The sequence below is a fragment of the Rousettus aegyptiacus genome, unplaced genomic scaffold (genome assembly GCF_014176215.1).
Source record: "Rousettus aegyptiacus isolate mRouAeg1 unplaced genomic scaffold, mRouAeg1.p scaffold_m13_p_1, whole genome shotgun sequence".
Lineage (NCBI taxonomy): Eukaryota > Metazoa > Chordata > Mammalia > Chiroptera > Pteropodidae > Rousettus > Rousettus aegyptiacus.
The window spans coordinates 180,096,590-180,116,217 of NW_023416284.1; the positions used below are offsets into that span (position 1 = coordinate 180,096,590).

Genomic DNA, 19,628 nt, shown 5'->3' on the forward strand with positions numbered 1-19,628 from the left:
TTATGAGAGGTGAAGCCTCAATGCTTTGTGGGGTCTGGAGATATAGACCCCACAAAGCACTGTGGGGGATAAAGAGATTAACTTACCCCTTACAACGATTTCCCCTCAACAATAAACAAACAAACAACCTGATTTAAAACACGAGCCAAACCTCATCAGAGAGGATCTGCCGCAGGCGAGTGAGCATATGAAAACATGCTTCACGGCACACGTCACCGGGGAAATGCAAATGACAACAACGACGAGACAGCCCTGAGCACCTACGAGAATCACCCACATCCAAAACACTGACAGCATCAAATGCTGACACAGATGTGGAGTAATAACTCTCATTCGTTGCTGGTAAACGTGCAAAATGGCGCGGCCACTTTGGAAGACAGCGTGGCAGTTTCTGACAAAACTAAACACTCTCGCCGTACAATCCAGCGACCGTGACCTTTGGTATTTATCTAAAGGAGCTGAAAACGTACGTTCATGCAAAATCCTGCCCATGGACGATTGTAGCGCTTTTACTTACGACTGCCCAAACCGGAGAGCAGCAAAGCTGTCCCGCGGGAGAATGAACAAATAAACTGTGTAACATCCAGAACATACAGTATTATTCGGCACTAAAAAGGTTACGAGCCATCGAGCGATGGAAGACATGGAGGACACTCAAATGCATATCGGTAAGCGAGAGGAGCCAATCGGAAAACGCTACGCACAGCATGATCCCAACATCTGGGAAAGCCAAAAGCTATGGCGACAGTAGAAAGACCAGTGGTTTCCAGGGATCGGAAGGGGGGGACGAACGGGCTGGGTGCAGAGGACGTTTAGGGCAGAGAAAACACTCGGAGTGATGCTACAATGCCAAATCCCTGGCGTCGCGCATCTGTTCGAACCCAGAGCACGGGCAACGCCGAGCGTGAACCCTAAGGTTAACCCGCGGACTTCGGGTGAGGACGACGTGTCCATGCAGGTCCATCGGTTGTAACAAAAGTACCGCCCTGGTGGGGGATACCGATAACGGGAAGACTACACGTGTGTGGGGACAGCGGCGTTTGGGAAATCTCTGTGCTTTTCACTTCAATTTTTCTGTGAACCTAAAAATGTTCCAAAAAATGTCTTTTTTTTTTTTTAAAAAACCTACTTTCTCAGTATCTTGGGTCAGCTTGTGACTCCAGATTCTTCTTAATTCCTGCAGAAATCATCAGTCCTCCATTAGTGGTATTACAATTATACCAGTATTTCAGAGGCTGAATGAAATATTTTGGCCTTTAGTATTATCACAAGTCATCGGACTCTTATTAAAACCAATCTTAGACGGGGAAAAAGAAGATGGGAAGAAAATGACCGATCACCAGATAACAAAGCACGTCCTTAACAATTGAAGCTGAACGGACTCGCGCCGATGCCGCAAGGCCGTCCCGGTTTATTCGCTCGGGAGAACGTTCACAAACCTTTGAACGGAGCAAACACAGAGCGGGGTACACAGAACCTTCCCTCCTTGTCAGCTAGCGTGAGGGGTTTACGACCTGGGAATGCCGACAAGAAAAACACACCTTCGATGTCTGTTTCAAAAAGGGCAATAAACATGGGATGGAATAACATGTAAAATATTGACCTTTTCTTGAATGTAAAACTGCCTGCAGTGGTACAGAGGAAAAAGGTATTCCCGTTTTTTATGTCTACCTGCCGAACTGCTGAAATTTTCATTTTTCCGTCACCAGCGCCCCCTTCGATAGCTGAAACATATACGTACTGAGACACGGCTAATCCAGCTCTGAGCGGAGTAGCCCCGGACTTCACCATCTTCCCTCCCACGGATACCCGTGCCACCGCTCAGAAATGTTTGAGACTTTGTGGAGGAAAAGGGGAATTTCCCCATACCTGGAAGGGTTAAGCACTGAGTCAATCTAGAGCAAATGGCACACCCAGTGTGAGGTCCGTGAGGGTGAAGTAATTTATCTGTGAGTCATATCACTGAATACACTCTGTTCTATAGAATGTTGGTTAGCAACTTGCTCCAAACATCGTGACCAACGGCTCTGTTATACACACGTCTGCAAGTGGGGGAACTTGCTCGTTTTGACTTGGCATCAGGCAGTGAGATGAATGTGGCATTGAAACGGACTTGGGTTTTCACTGGTGGATTTAGCACCTGAAAGGGGGCACTATGTCGCATGATTTTCTTTTCTTTTCTTAATTTTTATTTATTTATTTTTTATTTAGGAGCGGTAATCCTTGGTCGACCTCATAGACTGCAAGGACCTTGTCAGCTTACAATCCCTTACTTTTTTATTTTTTATGCCTACAGCACCTGGTCTTCCTAGGTGGTCTCCCATCCAAGTGCTAACCAGGCCCTACCCTGCTTAGCTTCCGGGATCAGACAGGATCAGGCTTGTTCAGGGCAGCATGGCCGTAGACCCATGATTTTATTTTCATACTGCACATGAAAGGCAGAGGAGAAGGACTGTACGCCGGCACCTCTGGCTAATAGGAAAAAGAGTGACATTCCTGAGAAATTTTCAGTAAGGGGAGGGCTGTGTAAGAAAACAGAAGGAAAAAAGAAAGAGAGAAAGAAAGAAAGAAAGAAAGAAAGAAAGAAAGAAAGAAAGAAAGAAGGAAGGAAGGAAGGAAGGAAGGAAGGAAGGAAGGAAGGAAGGAAGGAAGAAAGAAAGAAAAGGAACCCTCTTATTTTACCATATCATGGCTTTTTCACACACTCTGACTATGTGATTAAATTCTTAGCAATTGGCAGGACTTCATAATGACGGGTGTTTTAAAATAAAACCTTAAAACCCAGTTAGTTGTTCCAACCACAGACCCTATTAAAAGAACACTGTATTCGTAAGTCAGGAAGAATGAGCAGGGAGGGCGAGGCCCTGTGTGTCTAGGACCAGGGAAAGGTGTGAGACCTTGCTGTTTTGTTGCTAGGCAATAGGTTGCAAGTGACAACAGTCCCTTTTTCTCTAAAGACCTAGTGTGCTCTTCTGGTTTTGTGAAAGCAGTGTATTTTCTTGGAACAAGAAGTACACACGGAATTTACACTGATTCATGATAGTCTAGTAAACAGTGTTTATAAAAGGGAATGTTATTCTATTTTTAAAATGCTGTGTTGGCTTTCCGTCGCCACCTAAGAAATCATTTGCCTAAGGAGACAAAGTTCTTTCCTTTTCTCAGTTGGTTACCAGCGTTTGGCTTGTCGGGCTGTGGTCTGTGTGACTGTGACTCTCTCTGAGCCTCTGAAACAGGGATACCCAACCCCCGGGCCACAGACTGAACTGCAGCCGGAGGTGAGCAGTGGACACAGCGTTGTGCAGCCGCTCCCCAGCACCAGCATCACCGCCTCAGCTCCACCTCAGATCATCAGGCATTAGATCCTCATAAGAGCACCGGTCCCCAGTGCCAACAAGGTTGGGGACCACTGCTCTAAAGTCCACCCCCCCGTTTCCCGTTGAATAGTGATTATGCCTCCGAGCATCTCAACAGAAATTGTGTCTACATTCAGAAACGTTATTGGATTTGATTTTATCATTTCAAACCAGTTAGCTAACCCTGACGAGAACGTGTTATAGTATCGTCTGTACTTCTTTTATCGATCCTATCCCGGTATAGTGCATGCATGTGGTGTACTGGTTCCAGTCTCTGAGACAGGGCCCTAATCTCTTGCATCCTACAACTCCAGTAGCATCTAACGCAGAACTTGGCATGTAGTAGATACGTAATAAGTGCTTGTTGAGTGCACGAATGCACAAAGATGAACAAGGTTTTGCACCATCCAATTACATGGATTTTAAATAGATTCAAGGCAGGCAGGCTCTGAAAATAGAGAATTGATGTTTGGTATTTCTGTAAAAAGATACAGAAATCCAAATACACTTAGTTTTGAGACATGTCCCTCCTCCTCAAAGCCCTATGTTTTACATAGAAATATCAACTGAAAACTCTTGGGTATAGGTTCAGAATGCTGATATTCTTTGAATTTTAACAAACCATTAAGTTATTTCTAAAAATGAAAAAGTAGAAAGGTTTGAGAACCAGCCCGTAGGTTTACTATTTCCCTAAGGTGAGTTGTTCTCCTGAAGTAGAGTTAGGGGTTTGCTGCCACACCACCACATGATCTGAAAATGCGTCCCCGACAACAGGAAGTGACATGTGTGCTGGTCTTTTTTTCTTTTCTTTTTTTTTTTTTCCTTTTCACAGTGTAGAAGAATCTTTGGATGAACTTTATCTCTTGGTTTTCAGAAGAGTAAGATGCGTCCCCCCTCCCCATCCCTGATACTCTGTAGGACATCGATTCTTGTTCCCAAAGAAGGATGGTTAATATGGAGCGCTTGCCATATGCTGGCCACCATTCTAAGTTCTTTACATGAATAATGCTTTTAGTCCTCACAGCAATCCTATGAGGTGGATGCTATTATTGTCCATTTTATAGAGGAAGAAACTGAGGCACAGAGAGGTTAAGCAGCTTTCCAAAGACTCTGCATCTCGTAGGTGGCAGAACTGGGTTGGAACCCGCACAGACTAGCTCCAGACTCCACTCTCCTAACCCTTCCGCACCACCTCTGAAATAGAGAAGGGAGAAAGAAAGCCCTGACACACGAATCGTCACCACACCAGATGTGGACTCTCCACCCCGCTGCTGCCTTCCACAGCGGCACTGTCCGCAGCCTGTGCCGGGCTGGTCTGGGACTGACCGGTGGCTCACTCGCACCACGGCTCGAGGGTCTTGCAAATAAACGTAAGTGAATGCAAGTGCCGTCTTAGACCCAGAGCTCCCTCGTCCTAGGCCTGGGCTTGTGCTGCATGGAGCCCAGCCTCCCTGGGTTTGACTTGAGGACCGGCCCTCCACGTCTGCACCCTGAAAGCCTGGAACTGGCTCTCAGTGGGGAGCCAGGCAAGGCACTATGATAACAACTGAATCTGTCCAGGGGAGGTGCCTACAACACGCACCACACATACACACACTGAGCACACCACACGCGTGCGCACTTGGACACATACCCACACCCACAGTATGCTTTCTGTAGCTGGGTTGCCTTCCCACAGCTCCTTTATCAGCACACACTTCTGAAGATACACCCATACCTGCATTCCAAGACCACACGAATCACTTCCCTCCCTGCCGAAAGGCCCTCTCACTCCCAGTGTGAATCACAGAAACTGCTGCAGAGCCGCCTGGCGTGGGCCCCACCCTGCCCACAGGAAGTGAGAAAGAGTAAACACACCATTCTCCTCTAAGGGCTGGTGCACGCGTTTAAGTAGGCGATTTTAAAAAGCGAGAGCTGTCGGAGAGGCAGTGGCAGTAGCTGAGGGAGGGCACGGGATTCCCGTAAAGTTTCCTCCAACAGGGCTCTGAAATTACAGAGCCCCGAGGAGGTGGCCCCTCTTGGATGCTGACCACTGCGCCACCAACAACGCACAGAGAGATCAGGGCCTTTGGGACAGAGGTGGGGTCAGAGGGGCAGCCTTGGGGGAGGATGCCAGGGTGGGGCTGGCTCTTTTAGTATTAAAAAAAAAAATCAAAGTGTCATTTCTTTCAGGAACCTCCCTGCAGGGCCCCAAAGTCCTCTGGTACCCAAACAAAGGCCAAGGACAGTGGTGCCTCAGAGGTCACTGGGTCCTTGAGGTACTGCCGATGGTCGGGCTGCCAGTCAACAGGGGTTACCATGTGATCCCTGTGGGGCAAGGACCCCAAATTATCAGGTCTAGTTCCAGCATGCAATTTGGACAGTCTCCAGTGATTGGGGCAAACCAATATTCCACTCATAATCTCTCCAAAAAGACAAAGAGCCGCCAGACAAACCGCTCTAGAACCATGCGAAAGTGTTGATAAGTGAAGCAGATTACAGAGAGTTCTGTGCACTGGAGTCACCTGGGTCTTGCTAAAATGTGGATTTGGGGTAGGGTCTGAGCAGCCCCATCTCTTGCCATTGGCGCCAAGGCAGCCGGTCCATAGATCATACTCCAAGTGTCGAGTATTGGGGGTATGAGAGAGCACTCGGGATGAAGTTGGTGCATGGACCCTGGCAGAATCGGGGTATGCTTCCTCAGGTGTGGGGGGTCGAGATGGGTCCTGGTGGTGAGAATGGATGGGGGGAAGGGTAAAGAGGCCCAGGTAAGGCAGAGGGTGACCTGACGGATCCCCAGGGTGTATGGCAACTGCCCCCTGCTCAAGGATCGGGATCATCTCACCAGGTACTCTCGAGGGAGTTGAAGAGTTGGAGAAATTAGGAACTTGGAAACTGAACTCTGCCAGGTAGTAGCCGGGAGACTAGGCAAGTCTCAAAAAATTGGGATGGCGATGCCAATCCCACAGGATTGGTGTGAGGATTAAATGGGATGATATAGAAAGTGCTTAGTAAAGGGCCTGGCACAGCATAAGCAGCCAGGAAATAGAATACTTATTTATTATTATGATTATTATTAACTGAAGCCAAGGAGTGGTGTGTCTCCTGTTTACTTCTGAGCCCTGGGCTCAGAAGATGGCGCCCTGTGGCAGCGGGGCCTCCCCTCTGCCCACGTGTCCCCCGCGATGCTGGGGATGGGAAAACTGCACGGCGGCAGCCAGGGGCCAGAAGGGCCCCATTTCCCGGCCGAGGAAGGGCTGAGGCTGTCCTGTTTCAAGACACAAACAGGGGAAAGGATTCGAGGTCCTTAGGTCTAATTTAATTTTTTTTTTTTTTTTAGGTGAGGCAGCCCTTGGTTGACCTCACAGACTGCAAGGACCCTGTCAGTTTACAATCCCTTAATTTTTATTTTTTATGCCTACAGCATCTAGTCTCCCTAGGCGGTCTCCCATCCCAGTACTAACCAGGCCGATCCTGCTTAGCTTCCGAGATCAGACGGGATCGGGCTTGTTCAGGGTGGCGTGGCCGTAGACAGGACTAATTTATTATGGAAAAAATTCTTCAGCGATATGACAAACAACCCGTCATTACGCTGAAATGTCGCCGTACAGCAGACTCTTTGTACTTTAGTCACAGTATATGGGGACATGTTCTAATCCCAGGTGCAGCCAGATTCAAGATGGGGATTTACTGGCGTCAGGTTTTCTGACACTGGTCATCTGGAGGGCCGCTCGCCTCCCAGGCCAGCCAGGACTTGTGCCGAATGGAGTTGCTAAGGCACTTTAGCGGAAAGGCGAGGAGTTTGCTTTCCCCAAATATTTCCCTCTGAGAGATAAACCAAGAGATAAACAGGTGTCAGGCAACGCCAAGCTCCAGCTAGACCAGGCCTCGGGGAGAGCACTTTCGAATGTTGATGCAATGGGTAGATTCTAAACAGCGATGATTTATTTTCCAAAGTCTCTGGTATTTTTTAATCCTTATTTTTCTTCTCCTCCCCTTCTCTTCAACAGGCAGGGCAAACGATCTTCAGGCCGACTGGCTGTGCTTTTTGTCTTCCTCAGGCGAGTTTGTGTGTGAGATGATGAACTTTCACATGGCTGTTATTCGTGGTCATTGCTATTCCATTCTTTCGAGGATGTATCCAACACGCAGGGACGTTTCTCAGTTTTAGAGGTAAAGAGACAGACACAAGGCTACCATCCTCACTAAGCAATATGTCCCCTCTCCTCCCTGGCACTGACTGGGCTGCTCTCCTTGCCCCTCCCTCCTGAGGAGCCCAACCTCAGGGCACCCTGTCCCCCCACCTGCACCTCGGGAGGCTCCCACAGTGGCCTCTGGCTGACCAAAGTTTATCAGCCTGGACTTCCTCATCCTGGGTCTCAGTCCAAGATGACAATTAAGTTATCTCACTCTTGTTTACTGGAGGGAGGAGGCCTCCCAGAGGCCCCCACCCTCGCCTGGGGTCATATATGCATTTTAACAGCTGCATTTATTGGTTCATTTAGCAAATAACCAGGCAGAGGACAAGTAGACAGTAAACAGAATACCTGTTAATATCATCATTGGCAGCTGAAGCTTATCGAAACAGTCACGTGGCAGCCGAATGTCCGGCACAGTGCAAGGGTATTGGGTCTACAGGGATGAGCAAGATGCGGTCCCCGTCTCTGGTTCTTCCCAGGCCATTGAGGATGATTGACAAAGAGTACGATTTTAAACTGGAGATGACGAAGGTAGAATGAGAACAGCATGCTCCGTGCCCCAGAAGCATGTAAGGGAATGGCCGACTGCCTCCGGAGGTGGAGAATACCTCACAGAGGAGGTGACATTTGGGCTGTGCTATGGTTTGAATGTGTCCCCCCCCCCCCCAATTCATGTGTTAAAATAACGATCCCCAAAGATGGTGATCCCTCACCCCATCCACGGTGTGAGGACGCAGTGAGCAGGCGCCAGCTGTGAGCCAGGAAGGGGGTTCTCGCTAGAACGTGACCATGCTGGTGCCTTGACCTTGGACTGCCAGCCTCTGGAACTGTGAGAAACAAATTTCTGCCTTATAGCCACCCAGTCTGCGGTACTCGTTATGGCGGCCGGAACGGACTGAGTCAGGCTGTTGCTTCAGGCGGAGTAGACGTTTGCCAGAGGGAGAAGGCGGGAAAGGACATGCCAGGCGGTGAGAGCATGTGAAGGCAGAGAGGCGGTCGTGAGAGGACGTGGTCTTCTCGGGGAGGAGAGTGGTCTGGTTCGGCTACAGTAGAGGTGGGACGGGCACAGTGGAGGTGGCTCGTGAGGGGCCCGTGTGCCACCCAGGGAGTCGGAACCTTGTCGTGGGGCAATAAGCAGCTAAACGGGAGAGTGACTTTTTGAGGACCACGTGGCAATAATGATGGGATCCTATTGGGGACCGCTGCTCTAGACAACAGCCAGGCATCAGGCTTTCAAGATCTTCTCACTGACAAACTATTCCTAGTTGTATGAACCAGCTCCTTCTTAAAAGGCTGTTCATGGACCTGGTGAAGCTGCCCTATCCATCATGTATGTATGTATGTATGTATGTATGTATGTATCTATCTATCTATCTCCCTTTAGTCTGTAGTCCCACAGCAATACCACAATATTTCAGCCACTAATCTTCATCATTTGAAGTGAGCTTTGGGCCAAAAACTATGTGAACTTATCTAATAATTGCTGACTTTAGCCAGAGAGGGATTTACCTTGCATTCCAGGCATCTTTAGGATTCTCACTGTAAAATGCTACTGTCATGAAACCATCCTGCGCAGATCCACCCCATGTAGCATAATTCTTTAGTTTTACCATCAAGAGAATAATCGAGATTTTGCAATGTAAGGCACGGCAAATGGCTGGGAACGTTTCTGTGTTTCGTTCTGCTGGATTTCGAGTTTCATAGTCTTTGGACAAGGCCCTCCTCATAGAATCAAAATCCAGCACCTTTCCCAGCTCGGATGGACCTCTGAACCAGCCTCCAGGTGTTCATGCCACCGCTGCATTTCTTGTGCTCCCCTGATTCCTTCGGCAGGAACACTCAGCCTTTGTCTCGCCAAAAGGGTGCCCCCATCGTGGCTGTGACCTTCTGCGACACAGACCCGCTGGGTGGGGCCTTCAACGGACCGTTATAAACTCCCAAGAAGGCGCCGGCAGACAGCCTCACCATGTGTTTCACAGTAAAGTGAGCAATGTCGGTATGAACTCCTCAAACTTCCAGTTTTTAGACAAAAGGCTAAGTCTAAATATGTCATAACACTACATGTATTAAAGGTGATACTTATCTCCCAGGCTGCTGGAACCATTTGTTTGCTATCAGAGCACAGTGACTGACGATGTCCGGCAAAGCAATTTCCCTAAAAACCCGTGAGTTCGCCTGAAGTTCTAATCCTGGGTAAAATACCTTATCATGGTAAGTATTAGGGGTGATACCGCCACTTAGGAGAACCGTACACCTGGTCCGAGTCCTCCATTTTTCTTCCTTTAGAAGGAGCGGGAAAAGCCCATCTTCGGACTCCGGGAAGCTGCTTTTCTGATATCCTCTTAACCTCCTTTAAGCTTCACACGACCTGCAGGGTGATGGTCGAATGCCTTAGCCTGGCTCTTCGTCTCCCAACACGCCCATGGCCTGAGCCCTTGGGCTCGGTGTTGCCCACGATCCCCACAGCCTTCTCCAGCTCTTCGCCCCACACACATCCCTAAATTCCTCCCCTGCAGTAATTAGTTCTCAGCTGCATAATTGGCTTATTCATCTCTTCCCCCCACTCTAGGCTGCAAGCCAGCCGTAGCAGGCACCATGACCTAGTCACACTTATTTGTATGCTTGGGTCATAGAGAGAGATCATGAATTATTTGTTGAATGAACATGTGGACGAATGAATGAACCTATGCACGCTTCACGGGGGCCACTTAAAACGTAGACTCTCGTCGGCTCAGGTTCCGGAGTGGAGGCCGTGTTCCCTTGCTTAGCAATAGTAGAGGGCACTTTCATTACCTGCTACCGTTTGGTCTTTCAGTTTTGTCAACAGAAGATGTTGTATTGGGGCAACAGGAGAGAGTTAGGGTGCAGGCTGGTTTTCAAAAGCAGCCCTTTATTGGAGCAAGAAATAATCTGGGTCAATCACACCCTACGTCACTCTTGATGGCAATGAAAGGAGTTAAAAGAAGGAATCGAAACCATTATAATGAACAGCACTGGCATCTGGTGTCTATCACATTACATGCTCAATTCATATCACTATTTTCGTAGCTAATAACATCGGTTACTTGCAAGAGCCGATCTTGTATGTTCTACTTTAATTTCTCACATCGTACTATATGTAAACATATGACAATTTCTTATCCCTGGGATACAATTTCTAGTAAAGATTGCTGGGTTTAAAAGTATAGGTTGATGTAGTCTAAAAAAGTGGGTTTGTCTAATTTCTTTTTTGTTCTATTGGCTGCTCATTTGACTTAGTCAAATAATCCAAACAGGTTTTTGGGTGTTAGGTACATGTTGTCTAAGTCACACACTTTTGAATTAGAAAAAACAGCTCCACTTAAATTCAAACCATTTAGTTAAATGTACTGCTTTGCAAGTTTCTGGAAACTCAGTTCACTTAAAATATATTTGGATGTGTGATGGCTGGCAAAGTTTGCAAAGTCTGCATTTTTATAGTAAGACTCACTGCTACCTCACTATGCAAAATCTAGTCATACATGCATGTATGCACACAGCACACTTTATAAATTTATACTGGAAAAGAGGACTTAAAAGTTTCCCTGTGACTAGCAGTGATGAAAACAATCTGTTAAGATCTATTAACAAAATAAGTGACTTTAAAAGGAAACAACGTTCCCTAAATTATATTTTAAAAGAAACATCTTCAATTTTTGTTAATGCCTGATTCTGTTCTTAGTGTTTTGTGGTTTTTTTCTTTTTTTTCTTTTTTCTTTTTTTTGTCTTGCCAGACCAAATCATTTTCCTTGAGAACTATGCTCAGAGAGTCAGAGCTTGGGTCAGTGAGAAAGAACAGGTTATTATTACCTTAAAAGTACAGTCTATTTCTCTAATGCCTCTTTGTGAACAAGGCTATTTTGCTGAAATGTCTTCAAGAGAGCACTATTAAAGAATCACGTCTTACACCTAACAGATTTTCAATAACTATTTGTTAGGTGAATGGCGGACACAACTAAAGCCGAAATTTGGAAATGATGTTCCTGAAATTTCAATAAGGACATAGGATATTTAAAGTCATGGATGGTAATAAATGGTCTTAATGTAAGTGATCTATTATGAAGTTCAGTACAGTCATCGTAGCTCTGTAATAGGAACAATAAAGGTATAATCATTACAGCTACATGTTTTTCTTCTTACATATTCAGGAGAAAGGGCAAGAAAGAGAACTAACATTTTTTAATATTTGCATATACCACAAACTAATTCAGGAACTTCACATGTCTCACTGAATCCTTGCAGTAAATAAGGTTGCAGAAGAAGAACATGAGATTCAGAGAAATTTGGAAACTCACACAGAATTGAACAGGAGAGTAGTAGGCTGCAGCTTGTACCCCGGCCTGCCTGGCTCCAAGGCAACTCCCCACCCCCCCACCCTCCACTGCCCCCCGCGGTGTCTATTGTACATGTATTTGGAACTTTCATCAGAAAAATGTTCGAAAGTCATTCTTACGACCAGTTTGCTTCCCGGTTCCTAACCAACCAAGTGGATCTAAGTGAGGCCACTTTGTAAATGGTCCAGTCTCCACGTCAACGAGCACAGCAGAATTGAAAATCTTTCCAAAAACTCTGTCCTGCAGGCTTACTGGGGCCTGTTGTTTACGGGAGGTGGAAATCATTAAGACCCCAGCATCATTATTTTCCAATAGTAACAATCCTTTATTTATTTATTTTTTTTAAAGCCTGCAGCAGAACAAACATTTTCCTGAGGATTTATAACACTTATTTACTGATCTCAACCCCTTTTGTGCTGGCGTAAGCCTGAATTTCCAGTTGATGAGAAAAGAAAGTATACAATGCTTAGTAGATAAGGGCACAAACCTCAGAGTCAGACAACTTTGAGTTATAAACCTTGGTGCTGCCATAATACTAGTATGACTTAAGTCAAGTTATTCAATCTCTTTAGGTACTTGGTTTCCTTTTCTGTAGAATTGGTGTAATAATGGTATCTAAGTCATGGAGATTTTGTGTAAGGATTAAATAAAACACCTCAAGCTTTGACAATGCTTGGCACATAGAAAATACTTAATAAATGACAATTTTTATTGATGTTGTTCGTGTTCAGTAGTTACTAAGTTAGGTTCTGTCTACATCCAATTGCAAATGATCTTCAAGGCTATGAGCTCAGGAACTCTGATGCCTCTATCGGCTTTGCAACCAGAGGTGATATTTGTGATTCTAAGGAGAAAACAACTCAAGCTAAGTTTCCATATACAGAGAGGGATGGCTTCTAATGGCCCTTTTCGTTTATCTTTTTAAGTATGAACAGGATTTTTGATATTTTGGAATCACATTTGATATTTATTCAGTAACTTTCACCGAAGAAGCTCAAAACTAGTTTGTCACCAAAAGAAACTGAAGAACCTTGGGACTCAAAGAACTAATGCCGCCTGACTGATGGACGACCAGAATCTAGGTGAGGCCAAACGTGGCTCTGATTACGATATGGAAATGCAGTGGAAATGAGATCCTTTTGAGAAGTCTAAGCAGTGTTTTGTCCCTCTGGCTTCAGAGAAGGGTAGATAACTGCACTGTAGGAAGAGAGGGGAGGCCTGGCGACAGCCTGGACCAGAAACGCAAAAGCCCGAGTGTTGTTTAGCAAACAGTGAGGTAAGAATGGCAGACAAGGCAGGTCTGCAGAGGGAGCTGACAGCGTTTCTAGGCAGGAAATGCAGCTTTGGGCTAGCATCTGGTTAAGGCTCCTGTGCTTCTGCCATGTGGCTTGTAAGAAAAGTAATGCCATCCAGCAATTCCCTCCCAGAAGCATTTTTGGTCCTTAGCAATCCTTTTCAGCCACACAGGCTCTTTCATTAAAATACAACACAACCGACAGCTTGCACCGTGGGCATGGATGTGCCAAAGCACCCATAGCGCCTGTCGGGGGGCAGCCTCCGCCGGGACACGCCCCACTCCACCACCCGGCGGGGCCGCCGGAAGCGCCCCTCCCCCTGCTCTCGGCCCCGCCCCGCGGCGCGCGAGCGTGTCGTCACCCGCTGCTGGCCAATCAGGGCGCGCGACCAAAATAGCGCCATATAAATCCGTGCGGCCCGCGCCGCCGGCGCGGAGCCGAGCGCTGGGGTGGGGCTGCGCGCGCAGGTGAGCGGGGCGGGGCTGGCGCCACCTGCGGGTTGGGGCGGGCCTTGCGCACCTGTTTCCGCCCGACGTATCCGGGAAGGTTGTTAGCGGCTGCGCCAAAACAGTCGCGTAACTTGGTGTTTGTACGGGTGACGCCAACGCGCCTGGGCTCGGGTCCAACCGAAGCCGTGGCCCGGCTCTTGCCGGGTTCCGGCTGGGGAAGAGGCGCCGGTCGCGGCCCGCGCCTTGCGTAATCACAGGGCTTGCTCAGAGAGCGGACTGCAACCGCGTTTCCAGCGGTGACTCCTTGTCTCGCTGGCGCAAATGGCAATGCGGCCGGCGCACAGCCCGGGAGGAAAGTCTAAATTGAACGGAAGCATTTCTGTCCTCTGGGAGCAGGTTTGCAACTGTGGGCGAGGGACAGAAGGCCCGTGGTGACGATATAGACAACCGTCCCTGGAGGAAGAATCAATTCAGGGTGGGAGGCGTTTCTCCAGGTCACCTCTCTAGAAGGAGGTGACTCATGAGCTATTAGGTGGTAAAACAAAGCCTTGGCGTCGTCCACAAGTGGGTTCTAGCTTGTCACACACCTACTCTGCGACACAACTCATCAGCAGACCTTGAAGTACTCCCATCCTTAAGGTGCAGATCATAATAGCACATGCCCGACAACATTTCCGAGTCGCCCTCGTGGTGATCATGTTCATGTCCCCCTCATTTCCGTCCCCCCCTCCCTTCTTTCTCTACTCCTTCCTTTCTTCATTCCATTTTTTTCTCTCATTCCTTCATCTTACTTTTTTCTAATAGAGGTATAACTTAAACAATAAACTGCACAGATCTTAAGAGCATTACATATGTGTACATATGTAATCAGCTCACAGATCAAAATTTGGGACATTTCTATCACCCCAGGTTTCCACCTGCTTCTTCCCAGTCAATACTTACACCCCAGAGATAACCACTATTCTGACTTCTGTTAATATATATTAATTTCGCCTGTTCTTAAACATCACGTAATTGTGATCAAGTACTCCTTTTTTCTGTGTTTTCTTCCACCCACTATAATGTCTGTAAGATTCAGCCATAGCGTTGCTTATATCAGTTGTTTGTTCATTGCTGGTATGAATATATTGCAATTAATATATCCATTCTACCATTGATGAACATTTTGGTTGTTTTCAGTTTGAAGCTGTTGCGAATGAGGCCGCTGTTCACATTCACACAGTCTTTTGGTGAGTAAATGTACTCAATCTGGGCGTGTACCATTTTATTTTATTTTATTTTACTTTATTTACTTTCAAGTATACAGTACATTGGTTAGACATCTATATAGTTCGTAAAATGATCTCCCCAATTGCTCACTTCCTCTCCTGCCTCTCCACCTTGCCAAGGTATTAATGCTAACTGCATTCCCTATGCTGTGCTCCCCATCCTTGTAACCATACATCAGCTACTGATTTGTACTTCTTTAACCCTTCACCCCATTCTCCCAGCCCCCCAAGTCTCCCTCCCCTCTGTCCGTCACCAAATTGCCCACTAGATTTGTGAGTCTGTTTTTGATTAGTTTGTTCTTTTTATTTCTTAGATTCCGCACTTAAGTGAAATCCTATCTTTCTCTGTCTGACTTAAATACCTTCTAGGTGCATCAAAGCAATATCTTTTTCCACCCCCTTCCTTTTCCTATGTAGGCGTCTTGTTTTCTTATCCTTTCAGCCACTCTATCTTTTGGTTGGAGCATTTAATTCTTTTCCATTTAAGGTACTTATTGATAGGAATGTAGTTGTTACCATTCTTTATTCTTGTTTTTGATACATGTTTTTTCTTCTTAAAGAGATCCCTCCAACATTTCCAGTAATACTGGCTTGGTGGTGATAAATTCCTTTAGCTTATTTTTGTCTGTGAAGCTCTTGATCTGTCCTTCTCTAAATGATAGCTTTGCTGTATAAATTATTCTTGGTTGTAGATCTTGGGTCTTCATCCTTTCAAATGTTTTTTTGCCAAGCCCTTCTGTCCTGCAGTTTCTTTTGAGAAATCAGTTGCCAGTCTTATGGGTGTTGCCTTATAAGTAACTATCTGTTTTCCTTTTGCTGCTTTTAATATTCTTTCTTTGTATTTAACCTTTTGCATTTTAATTATGATGTGTCTTGTGTGTGACTCTTTGGATCCCTGATTTTTGGAATTCACCGAGCTTTCTGGGGTTTTATGTCCATTTCCTTCACCAGGTTAGGAAAGTTTTCCATTATTATTTCTTCAAACAGCTGTTCAACATCTTAATTTTCTTCAGTTACACCGATCAGACCGATATTTGGTCCCTTAATAGTGTCCCTTATTCTCCTTATATTATTTTTATAGTCTTGGCATCTTATCTCTTGCTGTTCTGATTTTGTGTCCTTGGCTTTTCTGTCCTTTAGATAAAGCATTTGATCCTTTTCTTTATTCACTTAATGTATTCCTTTGTTTATTCTATTTAATATATTTCTCATCTCAGATAATGTGTTCTTCATTTCAGACTGGTTCCCTTTTATAATTTCCATTTCCAATTTTATGTTTTTTTTTATCTCTTTGTGGAAGTTCTCACTGAATTTATCTGCGCTTCCCAACAGTTCATTGAGCATCTTTCTAACCAGTGTTTTGAACTCAGCATCTGTTAGATTACTTGACTCCATTATATCTGGATCTCTGTTCTCTTCTCTCATATGGAGTCTGTTTCTTTGTCTTCCCATTTTGGCTGCTTTTCCTTGTCTGTTTCTATGTACTAAGCAAAGCTCCTAAGTCTCCTGGTCTTATCAGTGTGGATTTGTGAAGTAGGCGTCCAGTGGCACAGTCCTGAAAGGGGTTCAGCTGCAGGCCAAATTTAGCCCAAGCCTCTACCTCTCCAAAGCCACCTGTTAAGATTCAGCAAGCAATCCACAGATGCTGTGCTTATAGTTCCCTCAAAAGGCCACACTGGAAACTGAGGCCAGCTGCCTCCTCCAGCGAGTCTCAGCAGGGAGCATCTGACTCGCTGAGGAGACACCTGGATGTGGCTTGGGTGGAGTCGCGGGTTGGGGGAAGCAAGGGTTTAGGGACTCCTCTGAGCGGAGCAACCTCTGTTATCCAGTTTGATGACATCACGGTTATGGCGGCTCTGTGTCTGCGCACTAGGATGGAGAAGGCTTAACAGGGTACAGTGGATACCGCCGGCACTTCTGTACTGAGCAAGTCTCGCCTCAGCCCTCACTCTGACAATATCTCCCTGTCAGTCCCTGATGCCCCCTGTGTGCAGCCGAATCGGCCCTGGTGTTAGAGTGACCAGGTCCATCACCAAGAAAATTCACTCACCGACACGGCCCCTTTAAGAGGCGTCTGCTGCTGCCGCTGCCTCTGTCACACTCAGCTGCTTGGGACCGGGCAGCCCTGTGTCCTCGCTCCGTCCTACCTTCTGCCGTTGCAGGGCGATTCCGTGGATTTCTCCCTACCCGTATGGCTTGTTCATCCCAGGCAATCCTTCCTTGCTGCTGCTCCTTGTTTCCATCACAACTTGGATTGGTCGCCAGGGGGAATGAACAGAGCCTCTATCATCTATGCCATTTTTTTTCTCTCGAGCAGAATTTTTGTGACATAGCATAGGTGTGTATTTAGTTTTAATGGACACTACCTAGCAACTCCCGAAAAGGTTGAATCAGTTTATGAAAGTTAGTTACTTCGCATCCTTGCCAACAGTTGGCATAACAGCCTTTTCAATTCTTGGTGACTATGTGGCAATGTTTCCGTGTGGTTTTCATTTGTATTTCCCTAATGAACAATGATCCTGAGTCCCTTTAATCACTTATTAACCATTTGGATAACCTTTTATGAAATGATTGTTCAAGTCTTCTGTTTTCGTAATGGCCTTGTCTGGCTTTTCCCTAGTATTTCTAGGAGTGCTTTATATTTTCTGGAGATGAATCTTTTGTTAGGCATCATAAGTATATTCTCCCAATTTGTGCCTTGCCTGTTCAGTTTCTGATGATGTCTTTATTTCAGTTTGTTTTAAAAAATCAACATACAAGAACATCGAGTTTTTAGAAGTTTACTGTTCTGTGCGATTTGACACATGTATAGTGTAGCCACCACCATAGTCAGGATCCGGAACAGTTCCGTCATCTCACAGATTCCCCTGTGCTCTGTGATCGTATCCTTCACCCACCACACTAATCCCTCCCTTGTTGCCATAGTTTTGCCTTTTCCAGAATGTTCTATAAATGGACTCATGTAGGGGGTAGTCTTTTGGGTCCGGCTTCTTTTATTCAGCATAATGCCTGTGAAATTCATCCATGTTGTTGCGTATATCAATAGTCGTTCCTTCTTATCACTCAGTAGTATTTTATCATAAGGACGTACCACTGTTTATTGACTTGTTGAAGGAAATTTGGGTTGTTTCTACTTTTTGACAATTATAACTACCGCTGCTATAAACATTTGTGTACAGGTTTCTGTGTAAACGTACATTTTTATTTCTCCAGATTGAGCATCCAAGAGAGGATCGCTGGATCATCCGGTAAGTGTATGTTTAACTTTATGCAAATATGCCACACTTTTCCAGAGAGGCCCATCTCGTGTTCCTGTCAGCAGCGTGTGAACGTTCCAGTTTCTCTGTACTCTCACCAGTACTTTTTATTATCACTGTTTTCATTGTAGTGGTAAAGAGGAATTTTCCACTTAAATGGCTAACCTCATAATCAGCTTCGTTCTGCTTCTGTAGACGTGCTTGCCGCATAGGCCGAAGGGCAGGGTGACCTCGAGATCCACTGAAGACTCACCCTCCCCTTTGCTTGTTCTGCCTAAGTTCCTGTCCGAAAATCTCATGCTCTGTAACTTCCCGTAGCCCACAGCCACTTCCGCGCTCTGTAACCGCCTGAGGACAAATTAACCAATTGGCCCGTGCCAACTGTAACTGCGTGGATAAGCCCTATAAAAGTAAGGTCACCCCTGAGCTCGGGGCCCAGATCTTCAGAGCGCTAGCTCCTCTGGGACCGCCGGCATAATACACCTGAGTTCTCCAACTCTCCGAGTGCTGCTTGGTTTCTTGCCGGTCTGATTTTTCTGTTACGTTTCTGGTGCCCCCAGCGAGATTCCAATCACACTGGCTCTTTGAGCCTCCGGACTGTTGACTCGGCTGGGTGGGAGGGGCTCTGAAACGAATGAGGAGGTAGGTGCACCCCCCACCGGTATTCTGGGTTCTCTTTCAGACCGGCGCCCTGACTCCCCGGACGGCCGATTCCCCAACCGGACTCCTGGGAGGGACGGACCAACGCACCAGGAATGGCCACAGGATAAGGTAAGGCCCCAGGGCTCAGCACCCCAGTCAGGTCCCGTCTTCAGAGGGAAGAGGAGCTTGATCACCTCCTAGTCTTCAGTTAGAAGACAGGTCAGGGTCTTCCCAGGGGAGGAAGACAAAGATTAGGGCCTTCCGAAAGTGGGGAGGCAATGTTTCCACCTCTGGCATGTGAACGTGTGAGCAAATGAGCGGCCTAGATGGTTGGACTCGGTCAGGTACGAATCTGCACCACAGCCGGGCACCCATGAGGTCCCTAAAGGTTACAGAGTCTGAGTGAGCTCGTCTCCGATTCTGCGGTGCACAGCATACGGTCCAGGGTGGCATTGAACTAGTAGTGTCCGATCGTAAGTCACAAAGCTGAGACCACGACAGCCACGCGTCACCTAAGCTCCTTCAGGACATGGCCAGACGAGCACCCGAGTGGTCTCCTCTCTGCAGGAGGCCCCCGACCTTGTTTGCCTTTGCGCCACCGACGCAGGGTGGGATACACAGGGAGTAGGGACAACTGATTACCGATTCGGCTTAAGAATAGTCGATCTCCAAATGGGCCTTTTGACTTAGAGGTTTTCTGTAAGATTATTTTCTTGAGATTTTAAGGTCTATTTTCTCCCTTCATTAAGAAGCTTCCTAAGACAGTATAGGTGGAGGTTCCTCTAAGCCAGTGGTCTTAAATTGTACGTCGAAAAGTTGTAAGAAAGGTTTCTC

The 19,628-nt window shown here is 46.5% G+C and overlaps 2 pseudogenes; both read right to left on the bottom strand.

The window, feature by feature from the left end:
• Nucleotides 1-2,287: 2,287 nt before the first annotated feature.
• LOC118606653 lies at nt 2,288-2,406 on the bottom strand (annotated as a pseudogene).
• A 4,341-nt stretch (nt 2,407-6,747) lies between these two features.
• LOC118605032 lies at nt 6,748-6,865 on the bottom strand (annotated as a pseudogene).
• Between the last annotated feature and the right edge of the window lie 12,763 nt (nt 6,866-19,628).